Raw genomic sequence first — 16978 nt, 5'->3', positions numbered from 1 at the left:
CCTGGGATACAAGGAGTGTTATATACCACTTGTGAATCACCTCATGAAGATTATGTCTTTTGCTGACTTACATGTTGGCAGAGCCCTGCTAAATCTCTCTTTAATTACCCTCAGCCTGTTCAAGAAGAAAGCACTGCCTTTGCAGGAGCCGCTTCATTCATTCTTTATGCAGACCTGTAGCCAGAGTGAGTTGAAGCTGATTGTGGCGAGAAGGGAGGGGATGTGAAAACTGCTGTGGCCGTTGAGCTGCCTGAGTGCAAAATATGAGACAGTAGAACAAGCGACAGCAGAATCTGGCTCAGGAGTCTTGTTTTTCTTGTTAATGTCTTAAATTGTAGCCCATGGGGAGATAAGTGCTGCAAAAGGATATTCATAGAAACACAGCTGAATGTGTTCCAGCGTGGAGACAACCAGCTTGATGAGACCTTCAGTACCACTTGACTAGGTGATGCTGCATGATATGTAGAGGCATCTCGGCTGCTCTTAGTAACAGTTGTGAGATTTCTAAACTAATGAATGGGAAGGGACTCAACCAAAATCAGTAACAGAAACTACTTATTCTTTGCCAGTGATTAAGAGTGAAAGAAACTTAATAACCATCTTCCTGCATCTGTATTAAGCCTGGCCTTATTACTTCTTGTCTAAACCAATTTTTTTTGGAGAGTATTTCATCTGGGCTAAATATTTAAAGCTTTGTGCAGCATCTGAGAAGCTGCTTGGCTTTTATGTCCTACTACTTAGTGCTCTTCCTCAGCAAAATTTCTTCTAGGGATTGATTGCAGCCCTGGTACTTTCACATACTGTTGTAGTAGTCTGGCTCTGAAGGCTGTTATTCTTCCAAAAGCCCCAGGACCCCAAGCTGAAACCAGACTCCAGTGAGAAAAGTTTAGTTGATGTAGTGGCAATTCTTTCTCAACGTGGTTTCCAGTTAGTCATTGTGCAGAATAGTTGTGACACCTCCTCTTGAGCCCCACAGGGATTCTTCTGAACAAATTCTCCATAGAAGAAGTGGTCTGTGTCAAAATGCAGTTGGTGCTGTGGAGGGGTATTCTGCCGCCTACGCCAGTTGTGGTGGAGGGGAGAAATTAATTGGTGCGAGAGGATATTTTATACAAAAATATCATTTATTAACTTCAATATTCTGAACTCTCCCCACCCCCAACCACTGTATTTTAATATTAATATGCATCTACACGGTTATGGAAGACATTATAGGACTATATCAAACAGTAACTTGTTAATAACTAGCAAATATTCAAACAATAAGCAGGAGAGAGAAGTTTCCCCGTGGCAAATACCACTTGGGGTCAATGTGCTGCTTGCCCAGCAGGATGGGCTGAAGCTCTTTCTGCTCTATGGCAGGAGGCAACAGAAATTACAGAGGCATTAGAGCATTTACTCACAAATTCTTATTAATTATCGATCACCCTCCAGGGCTACATCACAGCCTATACAAGTGTCCAGTTCTTCAGAAGACTCTGCCCAAGGACTTTGAGGCTGGAATCCTCCCGGCTTTAGGGGAAAGGAGAACCTTCCCAGCTTCTGGGGGAAGGGAAAGGACAGTCTCTGACCTTGTTCTCCTGGCAAAGGATGCAATCTCTGACCTTGTGTCCTGGCTTCTTCTGGACACTCTGTCCAGGGATTCTTAGGGAGGACCTCAGGTGCAGAAGGAGTATGATGTAACGCTGGCCATGCAGGCCGATCGCATGCAGACGAGTGGGGTCTACTCCTGGTAACTCAGTGGCAGCGGTGCACACCAGGCAATAATAAGGCAGCAGGCGTGCAATAGGGTGCACAGCTGCACGGGAGACTGAGCTCCCTAGATACAGGCAGGCTTAAGCATAATACTGAGAGCGAGTAAGTGAGTGAGCAAGCAAGTGAGCACATTGCTCACCTGTGTATCTCTATTTATCAAATGTGGGCTGAGATGAATGGCCTCTTGGCCACTAGAATGATCAATCAGGTTGGCAGTTAGCCAACCATACAGTAATAGGGGAAAGCCACAGGCCTGGACTTTCCAAATATGGGAATCACACGAGCCTTACACCAGGCAGGCATGAGCTGGGCGTGTGGGGGCTTACACAACCACCTTACACATTCAGAGGTCCTAGGCAGGCCAGGCTTTATGGCACCAGGTCTATTGTGCCCCCTTTATCCATTTAATGTGTTTACCTCTGGTTTGGGCAAAAAAACATGGCCAGACAAGGCATATGTAAGCCTATTTTGGGCCTATGGTCCCTCCGTGACAGTTGGTCACCATTTATTTCTTATTTTGCATGTTTTAATTAATAGCTACCTTGAATTTTCTTTTAGAAAGCTTTGCTCTGGAGACCAGATCCAAGATAAGTGTATTTTTGTGATTTAAAAGTTAATTTAAAGGATGTATAGGGTGTTACAGCATGCAGGAACAAAGCTTATTTTTGATTCACATGAGTCTCAGGTCCTGGATTGATTGGTTTAATAACATTTCTTAATAAAGTAAACTGAATGCCTTATTCCTGTGGGCTCATGGGATGGAGAGGAGGAATTTTCAATCTCTTTATAACTTGTTAGCTTTGACTTGGCAGAGGATATTAGAGTGTTATGATTTGCAATGATTGTTTTCTACACACAGCCCTTATTTGAAAAGACCTCTCCATTACACTTGAAAATGCATATGTTTACCACATATAACTGGGATTTCAAATGTGGCTCTCAAGTGCAATCTGGGTATTTATTTCAATACTCCATTTGCACCAGTTCTTTGGTGCTTCCAGTGCTTTGGGGTCCTAAGGCTGCCCTTCAGGAAAGCGATCTTACTGCAAGGAGATGATTAATACCACATTTCAGTGACTTCCTCTCTTATGAGTTAAGTTAAATGTTTGCTGCTTAGTAAAATCTCACAAACCCCATTTCTTTTCAACATGCAATTATGTGGCTCATCCCACAGTATCACAGTATCACCAAGGTTGGAAGAGACCTCATAGATCATCAAGTCCAACTCTTTACCACAGAGCTCAAGGCTAGACCATGGCACCAAGTGCCATGTCCAGTCGTGCCTTGAACAGCCCCAGGGACAGCGACTCCACCACCTCCCCGGGCAGCCCATTCCAGTGTCCAATGACTCTCTCAGTGAAGAACTTTCTCCTCACCTCGAGCCTAAATTTCCCCTGGTGCAGCCTGAGGCTGTGTCCTCTTGTTCTGGTGCTGGCCACCTGAGAGAAGAGAGCAACCTCCTCCTGGCCACAACCACCCCTCAGGTAGTCGTAGACAGCAATAAGGTCACCCCTGAGCTTCCTCTTCTCCAGGCTAACCAATCCCAGCTCCCTCAGCCTCTCTTCGTAGGGCTTGTGCTCAAGGCCTCTCCCCAGCCTCGTTGCCCTTCTATGGACACACTCAAGCATCTCAATGCCCCTCCTAAACTGGAGGGCCCAATTCCATTCTAATGTTTTTGTGGCAACAGGGAGATTTGCTGCAATGATTTAAATGTTATAAGCCATCTGGGAAGGTTCTGGCTTATACCAAGTGTTAACTTATTGTATTCTTCTCAGAAAGCATCTAGAAAAGTTGCTATTTTATGCATTCTGGAGGGGCCTGTAAGATGTGATAAATGTGGGCAGTGACCTTCAAACTAGAGCTGGTGTCAGATTGTAAACCTCATTTGTTTTCAGCAGAATTCATGCTTCCAAATGTAATGAGCTTCTAAAAATCTCGTGTCTGCTTGAAGTCTAGACATGAAAGAGATGTGCATTTGATCTTATTGAGAAACTCCAAAACAAGTTTCCTACTGAGAAACAACTGTCCCTTTGAACTTAACAAATCTAATGTGTTAGGTGAAGCTCAGTAACATTTCAGGTGTATGCGATGAGGTACAAAAAGATTCTTTTCCAAAAGTGTTATCTTGGATGTGAATGGATGTGAGTGCAGAGGACAGCTGCTCACAGCATTTTGCAGCATGAGCTGCTGGGCATGCTTACAAATGAGGGCATAGATAGCAAACCTGGGAAGTGAAATATGGAAGATACTTAAACTAGGAGAATGCTTCTGGAGGACAAAAAGAGCACACACAGGCCAGCTTCACTGATGCTCCTTTATGGTAAAGCCAGTGTTTCTTTCTCATCATTATGAAATTCTAGAGTTCACACTTGTATGCTTCCTGTGATTCAGAGGCTCATGGGAGAGAGAAGAAATTAACATGAAACATGGGTTTTGACATGCTTCTTTATAACCTGCTTATCAGGTCTCTTACATTCCCTAATTACAGGATTCAGAAAAAAAATATTTCATCTTTTCTCAAGGTTCAGAGAACCAATAAAGGTAAAATACACAACCAGCATGTTTTTAAACAGGCAGAGGTAACTTAAAATTTTGGTTTTGTGTTGGAAACTTTCAAGGTCAGGTTGGATGGGTCTCTGAGGAACCTGCTGAAGGTGAAGATGGGCTTGCTTACTGCAGGGTGGTTGAACTAGATGATCTTTAATGGTCCCTTCCAACCCAAGGTGCCCTATGATTCACATTTTTTTTTTTTTGGAAGAAAAGTTTCTATAGCTTAAGAGTGAAACTGTTTTCAAATGATGCTGTGATTTAGGAACAGAAATCATAACTGACAAAAATCTATTAAGAGTAAGAGAGTTTAAGTGTCACTTTCTTGGGATACTCTGGAAGACCTTTGGAGAATTCAGATACAAGCTAAAATATCAGAATTGAAAAAGCAGAAATAAGCAGGCAGAAAGGTACAAAGCAAAATGAAAACCCAAGTTGAAAATTAATAAAAACAAATAGATAATAGATGTATTTTTCCTGTTTGAGGTCTAACCCATTATGTCTATTTTTACAGAACTTTCCCAAAGAACAGTTTGTTTCTATTAAAAAATGTCTCCAAAAATATAGTTAGAATCAGTGAAGAATAAAAAAGTCTGGATGCAGAAATCATTTGGCATTTAGCTTCTCTTTAGTGACCTTACATAGGCCTTCTTCTAGCAAAGATTTAGCAGCCTTTTAGACTAAAAATAATGTTCCTTCCCCCACACATCTTTTCTGCTTTAAGCACATGATGTCTCCCCTTTGCCAGACTGAAAAAAATCTTCCCAGAGGAGCTGATCACTTTCCCTTGAGGAGGAGCATAATGATGCCTTCTCATTTGTGCTGTGCTGAAGCTGAATACACAGGGGCATATACCAGCAGCACAGTCATGCCACAAGCTTTGGAAGAATGGTTGTTCTGTGCGTAATTGATTCACCAAAAAGGTCAGCTCCAGACACAACATCTGTTTTCCACCCTGGTGCTGATTTCACCAAATGATTCTGCACACTGCTGAAGTTTTCAGGATCAGGACAAGATGAATTAGGTGTTTGGAGGGACTTTCAAAAATATTCTGCAGTGTTGTTAATAGCAAAATCATTCCAAGTGACATTCAGCTTGGTGTCTTAGCTGAAGAAGCTTGGGAAGAGAAAACAGCTAGCTGGAAGGAGAGCCATTATGTAATAGGATGGTTACAGTTATTAATTTGGAATATTAATCCTTCAGTAAGAGGATACAAAGTGAGTTTATAGCCTAAAAAATGTGTTAGTTAACATTTATACCATGCATCCATCTTTCTCCAGTACTTGGCTGTGTGCTCAGAATTGGTATGGGCTGGTATCCAACCAAAAGACAAAGATTATGTACAGCAAAGTGATTAATGTCCGTTTAAGACAATGGGAAGGTTGTTTCCATCATTTACAGTGCTGCTTTATGTACAGCATATATGCAGAGCACACGAGGTACACTCCTAACAACACAGATAGATGTTTTATTGATCTCCTTCTGTTCCACTTCACTAACTCTGCCTATTTCCAGTGAGCCTTAGCACCAGGCTAATCAAGTATGCATTTAAAGTCAAGAGTGTATGTAGCTGTCTGGAGAAGCCAGGTCTAATGAATTCAAAGATATAACAGACTCTAAAACTTATGGTGAAGAGAGGAAGAGCAGGGAAAAAAAAGTAATAATGTTCTGAGGCAGTGAGGTTAAAGTGATTTAAAGCACACCAGGGACCTAAAAATAGGAGTTGTCATTTAAAGTGGCAAATGCAAATTGCACTCTGAAATTAAAAGACATCTAGGCAGATTTTGCAAATGAGAGTTGTGTTCTAATCCATATATATGCTCTTGAAAACACTTACCTAAATTGGCAGGGTTTATGCAATGCAAAAATAAAGCAAGAAGAGAGAAATATTAAGTAGAATGGTGAGAAATACAGGGTTTGTATGTGCATACATTTTCAACATTTTCTCTACTGGGACTTTTTGTATAAAAATCTAGCTACTTGGTAAATATTGAAAACCAGAAATGCTTGAGCTGGCTGGAAACACAAAAATTGTGATTAGAATCTGATCATTTATTAAATAACAGCTTCAGTAATATCCTTTTTCCCAGTAGATATAGTTAAAGTTAGTATAACATACAAAGATAATTGAGAAAAGTGTGTCTTTATATACAAGATACTACATATTATATCCAAATGGATTCAGTGAAACCCAAATCAACAGTCAGTGCCTCAAAAATTAGGAAATAGCTGCTATTAACAGTTTGAGGGCATACTTAATTTATCTCCATTTGTATTTTGGTAATATTCATTGCATGGCCATACTATATTTTGTGTAGAAAATATCATGAGTGTACAGTAATTTTACAAGTCAAAGTGTGTAAAGAAGAATGAAACTAATTAGAATCATAGAATGAAACTAATTAGAATCATAGAATGAAACTAATAAAATGAGCAAAAGAGTAAAACCAAAAGATGGTGAAGGAGACTTTACCCATGGAGTGGGATTGTTCTGGTATATCAAGATCAGCTGCTAGTCTCCATGTTTTTCTTAACCCTGTGAAAAAGTAGAGGGAATATTAATTCAATTATAAACTAGATTCACAGCATTGTGAAGTTCTAAGGTAACAGTGTGAAGAGAAATAAATCCATTAAGCTGGACTCAATAATATTGAGGTTATTGAAATTAAATGTGTTATAAACCATGATATCCTTTATTATTATCACATCATGGAAGCCACTTATGTAAATCTGCCTGAAATATCCAACTAGCTGACAACAAAGCAGTTTCTGGGAGCCACTTTTACCCCTGTTTTATAGAAAGGGGTAACTAAGATATGGAAATACAAAATTGTTAACCTAAAGTCCCACTGGAGCAGAGATATGAATAGGGATTTTTGTGCTCCAGGTTAGCAGCTAGAACACAGAGGGATTTATCCTTGTAGTATGAGCCAGCAGTGTGCCCAGGAGAGCAGTGTGGCCAGGAGAGCAAATGGCATCCTGGCCTGGATCAGGAACAGTGTGGCCAGTAGGACGAGGGAGGTTATTCTGCCCCTGTACTCAACACTGGTCAGGCCACATCTTGAGTGCTGTGTCCAGTTCTGGGCTACTCAATTCAAGAGAGGTGTTGAGATACTGGAATGTGTCCAGAGAAGGGAGACAAAGCTGGTATGTGGCCTGGAACACAAGCCCAGGAGGAGAGGCTGAGGGAGCTGGGGTTGTTTAGCCTGGAGGAGACTCAGGGGTGACTTCATTGCTGTCTATAGTTACCTGAAGGGAGGTTGTAGCCAGGTGGGACTCAGTTCTCCCAGACTACCAGCAAGAAAAGAAGGGGACACAGTCTCAAGTTGTGCCAGGGGAGGTCTAGGCTGGCTGTTAGGAGGAAGTTCTTCGGAAAGAGAGTGATTGGCATTGAAATGGGCTGCCCAGGGAGGTGGAGAAGTCGCTTTCCCTGGATGTGTTGAAGAAAAGCCTGGATGAGGCACTTAGTGCCATAGTGTAGTTGATTGGCTAGGGCTGGGTGCTAGGTTAGACTGGGTGATCTTGGAGGTCTCTTCCAACCTGGTTGAATTTATGATTCTATAAATCTGAGGGGAAATGGAGACCTCCTTGATTGTAAAGGCATTTGTCATATTTTTAATTTTCATTGCACTGTGCCATAACTTGAAAAATCTTTAAGAAAGTTGATGGTCTGAGAATTCCATCTGAAGTATGCTGCATGCTAGGATTTCAAAGGATATAGTGGTGAAGTAGTCACATCTAATGGGGTTATGTTATCCCTAAAGTCTAGCATGATGAATTGGTCTGGCTAGGCCAGCTGAACTACATTTGTGTTAAAAATAAGCATAGGCTGGGATGTTCCAAAGCATTTATCAAACATGATTCTATTAATCATAGAAACCATATAAATAAAGTGATTCTATGAATATTATAAGCATTATGCCTCTTTGAATTACTTTTAATTGCCTTTTTTTTCAGTAATGCTTGTGTAGTTTTTTCAGAGATGAGAAAATAATTAGTGAACACTGTCATGCAAAATGTAACAGGAACAAATTTGTGCCTCATCTTAGTATAAGAGCAATTCTTAAGTCTTGCAAAGACATTTCCTCATTATTTTTTGGCTACCCATGTTTAGATTAGTAGGAGATTTCTTCATGTGTTATCATGATCTCTCTAAAACTACCTGAAAGAAGGCTGTAGGGAGACTGCCATTGATCGCTTCTCCCAAGTAACTTGCAATAGGATGAGAAAATAATCAGAATTACAGAACCCTAGAGGTTGGAAAGGTCCTCCAGGGATTGAGTCCAGCCCCCCTGCCAAGGCAGGATCACCCAGGGTAGTTTGCACAAGACTGTATCCAGGCGGGTTTTGAGTCTTCACAGAAGAGGACTCCACAACCTCTCTGAGTAGCCTGTTCCAGTGCTCCATTATTATGTATTATTATGTACTTTGTCAACACCTTAAGGAGCAGAAGTTCTTTGTGTCTACATGCATTGAATACATTGTGATTTTTACATGAAAAAGCAGTGCTTGATCACAGAGCTGTTATGAAAATTACTTGGAAGAATATACTCTGCAAAACTCAGAGTCTCTGGTTCTCACACAAGCTCATCAAGTTGGGCAAAATGAGCTAAAATATTGAAAATTATGTATATGTGAAAAGTAGTAGAACTAGGAATTAGATCTCCTCATGTGAGGAGAGAATTTTGGTATTGAATCAACATATCATAAGATAACATCTGAAAGAAGAATGTACTAAACTGGATTATGAAATTACAATTAATGCTGTGCAGTAATGAAGCTGTAAGTAAAACTGCTCTGGTAGCAGCTGTAATTATTCCATAAATTAAAGGAGAAAATGCTTGAGAGAGAATTCTTGTTAAGCACTTTACACAATCTGGCTACTTTAGCTGCATTTTTCTTATCAGCCACCCAGCCCACGGGTGGCAATGGTTTCTAGGCAAGCACAGGTTTTTTTGAAGTGTGTGTACTCTGTATTTTTTTATGTGTTGTGTAAATACTCAATTTACTAGTTAGTTAATAATGATGAAAAGGGTGATTAAATAAAGGTGCTGGTTTGGTATAATTAGCACAGATGTTTCTGGCTGCCTTTCAGATGCCAATGATGTTTATTTCATGACAAACATTTAAGACAAAATGGAGCTGTTGGGATTAGTTTAAGGATTCTGATCCCAGGAGCTGCCTCACCAGTGGTTTCTTGTCAGAAGTCAGCCAGAAGACATAAATAGCAAGAAGCATCCTTCCCTCAGGCTACCCATTAGCAAGGGGAGCTGCAAGAGCTAGATGCTGTGGTCAGAATTGTGCCAGCAGGCGGAAGACATCCCTTAAACAAACAACCCAAATCACTGCAGCAGTCAAGGTGCTTCTTAGTCTTTTTTAGGAATCAGAAGCCTTTCTGTATGTATTTGAGGGTGTGAAGTGACAAGTAAGGAGGATGAGTGGCTCCATAACAAGACGAAAGCATTGAGCATCATCGGGAGACAGGCTGGTCTCTGCTGGGCAGCTATTCCCTGAAGACTTGTGGATTTCTCCCCACTTTTCTTTTCTTTTATCTTCTTTTCCTTTTCCTTTTCCTTTTCCTTTTCCTTTTCCTTTTCCTTTTCCTTTTCCTTTTCCTTTTCCTTTTCCTTTATTTTCCTTCCTTTCCTTTCCTTTTCTTTTCTTTCCCTTTCTTTTCTTTTCTTTTCCTTTCTTCTCCTTTCTTTTCCTGTGAGATTACCTTGTGATTGGAAGCTCTAGCTTGAATTTGAAGTTTAGTGGATTAGACTCGTCTGGTGGCAGCATCGTGCAGATAAAAGGTATCATTCAGTCAGCCCAGCCTCCAACAGTTAGTACTTGAGCTTTGTAAATACCTGCTTTCATCAATGCTTCTGTGACTATACGTGGGTGAAGTCATTAGCTACCCTGGGTGTAGATTATAAACAAGGTGGAAATGTTAACTGAATGTGATGCAAATCAGGGCTCTGTAGAGCTCATCAGTGAGCAGAAATCAATACTAAGGAAATTATAACATTTCGAATATTTTTTGCTCTGATAAATAAATTGATTACTTCGGGCTCTTTGGAGAGGATGCAGTTCTGCTAGCACTGGAGTGGAGATCTGGATATCTGCTTTTCACCTTATTCTGCTATAAAATAGTGACAATATATTTACTTGAAGCTTTCTCTATAAACACAGTCCTAGTGGCTTTAGATTTTACAGTCTAACTTCAGTTAATGTTCATAATGTACATGCACAGATAAATATATGCTACAGATACATCCTACCTATAATAAATAAATAGAAATATTTATAGCTAATAACTTTGGGATTAGAATAACTCTTGCTTTGTTAATCTCTCTTTCACTTGTCCAGGTGCCTTCCAGTCAATGCAATAAGGCATTTCCTCTTTGAGAAAAGTGCCAATTATTTCTATTCTGAGCAAGCTCCTAAATGAGCACCCTCTGTGGCCCCTAAGGCCAAGATTATCACTTTTCTCACCGATCCATCATATCAGCCATGCTCCTGCTATCAGGTATAATGATGTAGCCTCTTGTTACTACCATTCATTGTAGTTTTTACCCTGTGTTAAACTATCAAAAGAGTGCAGTGTGACACCTACCATGCTATATCTGGAACAGGTGCCTTTGTTAATATCACCCACTGAACACATTTAGCATAGTTGTGGCACTGTTACAACACTCCAACAATCCAATGGGGTTTAAAAAGCAGATTTCCATCAGCACCAAAGTGCACTTGAGCCCCAAAACACACCTTCCCTGAAACTGGGGAAATACAGATCCTGTATTAGGGATGACTTGAGTCTAGGTGGTATAATGCTCACACAGGAAGCTGTGGTAATTCCCATTAAAATGTTGTGTCCATCTGTTATACTGCTTCTGATGCAGACTGACAGACTGGTATGAACAGTCAGGTCAACAAATGAGGCTTCTCCTTCTGTGCTTTCTGAAACCTGGTGATCTTCCTCTCCTTTCGGTGACTAGAAGCGGAAAGAAAGGTCTCAAATAAATGGAGGTGCTATCTTCCTGACATTAGGCAGCAAGAATGACCATACCTGATGATGGATGTGGCATAATTACCTACCCAGGCTGTTGAAAAGCAAAATGAGTCTGAATTTCTAATCTAGGCAGCCGCGTTAGAGCAAATACTCCTAATAATCAGTTTGAATATATGATAACACCAGCAATGACTAAAGAAACGGACATCAAAAGTAGTTTGCTGGTAAAACCTGCTTTTAGCAAGCTAATTCAATGCACACCACAACAGGCACCCTGCACCACCTATGGCAAGGCCTCCAGTATTTTTCATATCCAAGTGGCTGAAGTTATGGCAGCAATGTTAGGAATTACTGCCAAAAAGAAAATGCAAAGGCAAGGAAGAAGAGCATTGGGAAAAAGAAAAATCTCATTTGTGATCTTTGAGGCTTTGTTTAATTTAAGCAATATGAAAGAACTTGAATTTTGATGGGGTTTATTTTATTCCCCTTGTGTTCTACTTCATACTTTAATTTTTTAGTTTAAATTCAAGTTCTAATAATAATGGAGTTTTCTGAAAGGCTTTGGAGAAACATATGTGTAGAAGATATGAGGAGAGTTGTGAAAGTAGAAAGTAGAAGGGGCTTTTTGTCAGAATGTTACAAGAAACGTGTATGTGGGGGGGGGGGGGGGGGGGGGAATGACAGTAAGATAACAAATCAAACAAACAACAAACCACCAAAGAAATTGTTGTAAGGAAAATTTTGATTTCTGTAAGAAAATTCTTCAGACTTAGCAACTGCTCCTGAAAAGATGGAAAAATATTTTTTTTGTGTTTGAAGTAATTCTATCATAGGGCAAATGAATATGCATTCAAATTTCTCTAACATACCACTGATAAAACATGGAGACTTTTTCAGTTTCTGTGTTGAAATACCAAGTCTTTTTTTTTTTTTTCAGGACCTGACCAAATCCTAATTAAAATCAAAGGTAGATAGAACTAACTCCAAGTGCTGGGTGCTGCACTTTGGCCACAGCAACTCCATGCAGAGATACAGGCTGGGGTCGGAGTGGCTGGAGAGCAGCCAAACAGAGAGGAATCTGGGGGTACTGATTGATACCCGCCTGAACATGAGCCAGCAGTGTGCCCAGGTGGCCAAGAGAGCCAGTGGCATCCTGGCCTGCATCAGGAATGGTGTGGCCAGCAGGAGCAGGGAGGTCATTCTGCCCCTGTACTCTGCACTGGTTAGACCACACCTTGAGTACTGTGTTCAGTTCTGGGCCCCCCAGTTTAGGAGGGACATTGAGATGCTTGAGCGTGTCCAGAGAAGGGCGACGAGGCTGGTGAGAGACCTTGAGCACAGCCCTACGAGGAGAGGCTGAGGGAGCTGGGGTTGTTTAGTCTGGAGAAGAGGAGGCTCAGGGGAGACCTTATTGCTTTCTACAACTACCTGAGGGGTGGTTGTGGCCAGGAGGAGGTTGCTCTCTTCTCTCAGGTGGCCAGCACCAGAACAAGAGGACACAGCCTCAGGCTGCACCAGGGGAAATTTAGGCTCGAGGTGAGGAGAAAGTTCTTCACTGAGAGAGTCATTGGACACCGGAATGGGCTGCCCAGGGAGGTGGTGGAGTCGCCGTCCCTGGGGCTGTTCAAGGCAGGATTGGATGTGGCACTTGGTGCCATGGTCTAGCCTTGAGCTCTGTGGTAAAGGGTTGGACTTGATGATCTGTGAGGTCTCTTCCAACCCTGATGATACTGTGATACTGTGAAATATGTCAATGTATCAATTTCCATTACAGTGAGTATTGAGAAAAGAGTTCAGACAAAAGGATATTAACAAATCTCAGCTAAAGTTTGGAACTTTGTGGTTCACAAATGTCTGCACACCAGCTCTTCATTATTGCTGGCAATGTTTGCACAGCTTAGAGATGCAAACCCCTATTTAAATGCATATTCCTGTCAGATAGTCAACCCTCACCATGGCATTTAAATCTGTGCTCAGCCTTCAATATTGCTGAAATCTCAGTGGGACTTAACGCTTAAATTCTGCCCTTAAGATAAATTTTCCTGAGGAAGTAATTTTCTGAAGCATGGCCTACAAATGCTCTGCAAAACAGCAGAGTGTCCTTGTCTTCGTGTTTCATGAACCTCACATCAATTAAAAACCACCAGCTTTTAAAAGTGCCTCAGAAGAAGCTCTTTTTCTGTCACACGTATGACAGGCGTGTCAGTCACATTTCCAGCCCGCAGTTTGAAAACCAACCTGCAGAAGCAGCTACCTTTGTCATAAACCTAACCTGACAACTTCTCTGCAGGGCTTTCAATTAGGATCTTTTCTTTCAAAAAAAGCAAAAGAAGGAAGGCATCAGCCCAAATGTGATGACCAAATGCTGCTTTAGGGTACACCTGCACATCCTGCTTTATGTTTGGATTCTATGCCAATCAGGAACCTGCAATGCCAAGTGTTGGATTAAAAGCACTTGAAATAATTCATTACAGTGACAAAATTGTAGGATCATAGACTGCTTTGGGTTGGGAGAGGATTTTAAAGGTGTGCTAGTTAAAAGCAAGCTAGAATGTTTTGGTAAAAGAACTTGATAACAGGCAGTGGAATGAAAACATGGTGTCTCCTTCTCTCACAGTTACGCTGAGAACTCTGGGAAGAAGTAAAACTTTCTCCATTTTGTCTTTTTCTTCTGCCTTTGCCTTCAGACCTGGTCACATCTCACAGTATCACAGTATCACAGTATCACCAAGGTTGGAAGAGACCTCACAGATCATCAAGTCCAACCCTTTACCACAGTGCCCAAGGCTAGACCATGGCACCAAGTGCCACATCCAACCTTGCCTTGAACTGCCCCATTAACCTTGCTCCCACTAACCTTGCTCCCTAATCTCTTGGCTGCACCTCTCTTCTTCCTGAGAACTGGGGTAAGGTTGAGAGGGCAAGGGGAGGTGTTGGGGTGGTTTGAAAGCCCCTCCTGGGGACTCAGGTTTCTGGGAGGGGAGTTGTGCTTTTATATTGTTTATCCTTTGTATATTTCTGTATATAATTGTATATAACTGTATATATTGTAAATAGCTGCTTGTAAATTCTGCTAGCTGTAAATAAATTGCTTCATCTATATTCCCAGGGTCCGTCTGAGTTAGCTGGGGCAAATACAAAGTGTGGGGGGGCGGGTAAGAGCCCAAACCATCACAAAAGGCCATCTAGTCTAACTGCCCTGCAGTCAACAGGGACATCTTCAAACAGAGCAGGCTGCGCAGAGCCTTGTCCAGCCTGACCCAGAATGGTTCCAGGGGTAGGACTTCTACCACCTTTCTGGGCATCCTGGTCAAGCGTTTCATCACCCCCAGTGTAAAAGACGCCTTCCTTAAATCTAGTTGTGATGGTTTGGGTGTTACCTGCCTCCTCCCTCACACTTTGGAAGTCACCCAGACTAGACTCAGCAGGCTCTGGAAAATTGAGTGAAGTTTATTATTTACAGCTAGCACAATACCCAAGCAGATATTTACAGTATATACAGTTATAGACAGGAATATACAAGGTAAAAGGTAATACAGAAACACAACAGCCCTCCCAGAAACCTGAGTCCCCAGGAGGGACTCCCAGCCACCTTTCCACCTTCTCCCACTCCCCTATCTTACCCCAGACGTTGCCTTGTGCCCAAGGAAGAATAGAGGTCAGCCAGGGGGGTTAGGAAGCAAAATGGATTAATCAGAGAGATGGAGGGTGAGGTTAGAGAGAAAAATGCAGCCCAGAGCTCAGATAAAGAGTGACTCCCTTATCTATGTTTGGATTCTTGTTCTTATACATCTCAGCAAGCCTATGAGTGAAGTAGACACCACCATTGTTTCTCTTTCACAGCCTGTGATCTAATCCTTCTCACCAAAACATTCTAGCTAGCTTCAAACTAGCACACTAGTTTAAGTCTTTTTAATCAGTTTTTAACAGGCCTTACTAATTTGTCTGTCCTCACCTTTCCTATAGGCTTTCTTTAGGATGCAATAAGGACTTTCTGGTGCCTTCTCTTCTCCAGGCTGAACAATCCCAACTCTCTCAGCCTGTCCTCTCAGCAGGGGGGGTTCCATTCCCCTGGTAGTTTTTGTGGCCTTCTCTGGACCTGCTTCAACAGGTCCATATCCTTCTTGTGCTGGGGTCTTAGCAGAGCAGAGTGGCACAATCATCTCCCTCCACCTGCTGCTCACTCTGCTGGTGATGAGCCCAGGACATGATTGGCTTCTGGGCTGTGAGCACACATTCCCAACTCATGTCCAAGTTTTCATCCACCAGCCCCTCTGAGTCCTTGTTTACAGGGCTGCTGTCCAGCCCTGTGCCTGGTTTTGCCATTTGAGGGGATACCTACATTGGATGCCAGGCAGTATCTAAGGTCTAGTGGTCTTTCCTGAGGGATGAGGACACAAATGAAGCAGTGGAGTGCACCTGTGACACCACTCAAACACTCATATCTCTTTCACTTAAAACTTTGCATGCTGTGTGGAGAAAGTTGTTGGCTCTTAAAAAAAAAACAAACAAACTCCAGATTCAATGTTGGTTGCTGAAAGCTTGGATTATGGAGCAGTGGGAGCTCATATGCCTGGGAAGAGGTAAAAAACTCAGGACTGGTGAAAGCTTTCTATGCCTCTGGTGCAAACTGCAAAGCGATGTTGATACAATAATTTGATCACTTGTCATAGCTGCAGTCCCTGGCAGCTCTCCCAGCAAAACCTCAGCTGTTTTTTAAGTCACAGATGATCATGTCTGACCCTGTCAGAATTGCCACCGCCACCTCTATCAGCTGTGGTAAATGTTATCTTCCAAGCTCCAGATCAGAAAGTTTCCTTGTGAAGCATGGAAAGAAAATGTGTAGTTAAGATTCTGGATTGAAAAGTGGTAAAACTAACTTTAAAGCAATCATTAAATGGAAATTGATTTATAAGTTTACACCTGAATATTCATTGAGCCTTAAACTCTCAGCAGGAGTGAACAGGGCTGCAGGAGCCTCCGTATGTCTGGCTGAAGAGAAGGCTGTGTTCTGAAATCACATGCATTTTATAGTCACCACTGGAACATATGGCTTGAAAACTGATAAAAACACTTAGGTTAGGCATAAGGGGTAAATGTACAAGGGAGATTGAATAACATCCCCCACACTGCTATGAAGGGGAAATTAATTAATGCAAGATTATATTTTTTCCCAAGATTAATAGTTTATTAATTTTGATATTCAGAACTCTTGCCACCTCTGACCACTAATTTTAATAATAATAATAATAACAGGTTCTTCACATGGTCATGGAAACATTTTACAGATAACAACCAGATCCAGTAATAACCAGCAGAATATGCAAACATTAAGTGAACTGGAAGAGAGGATTCCTGCGGTCAAATAGTGTTTGTGGTCAAGACACCGCTTGCTCACTAGATGGACTCAAGGAGCTCTTTCTGCTTATGGCAGAAGACAATGGAGCATTACAAAAAGGGTTTTAAGTGTTTACTCACAAACTTATTATTAACCAACTCGCAGGGGCTAGCCACAGACCCAGGCAGTACCCAAATGCTTTCAGGGAACTCTGTCTTGTCAGCCACTGAGACTTGATTCTTCCCAGGCTTCTGAGGAAAGGAGGCAGACAATTTCTGACCTTGTCTCCTGGCTCCTCTGGATGATCTGTGTATCTCCAGGACATCTCATCTTGGCAGGAG

This window comes from Pogoniulus pusillus, chromosome 10 (genome assembly GCF_015220805.1).
Source record: "Pogoniulus pusillus isolate bPogPus1 chromosome 10, bPogPus1.pri, whole genome shotgun sequence".
Classification (NCBI taxonomy): Eukaryota; Metazoa; Chordata; class Aves; order Piciformes; family Lybiidae; genus Pogoniulus; species Pogoniulus pusillus.
Note: the sequence above shows the minus strand (reverse complement) of the source record.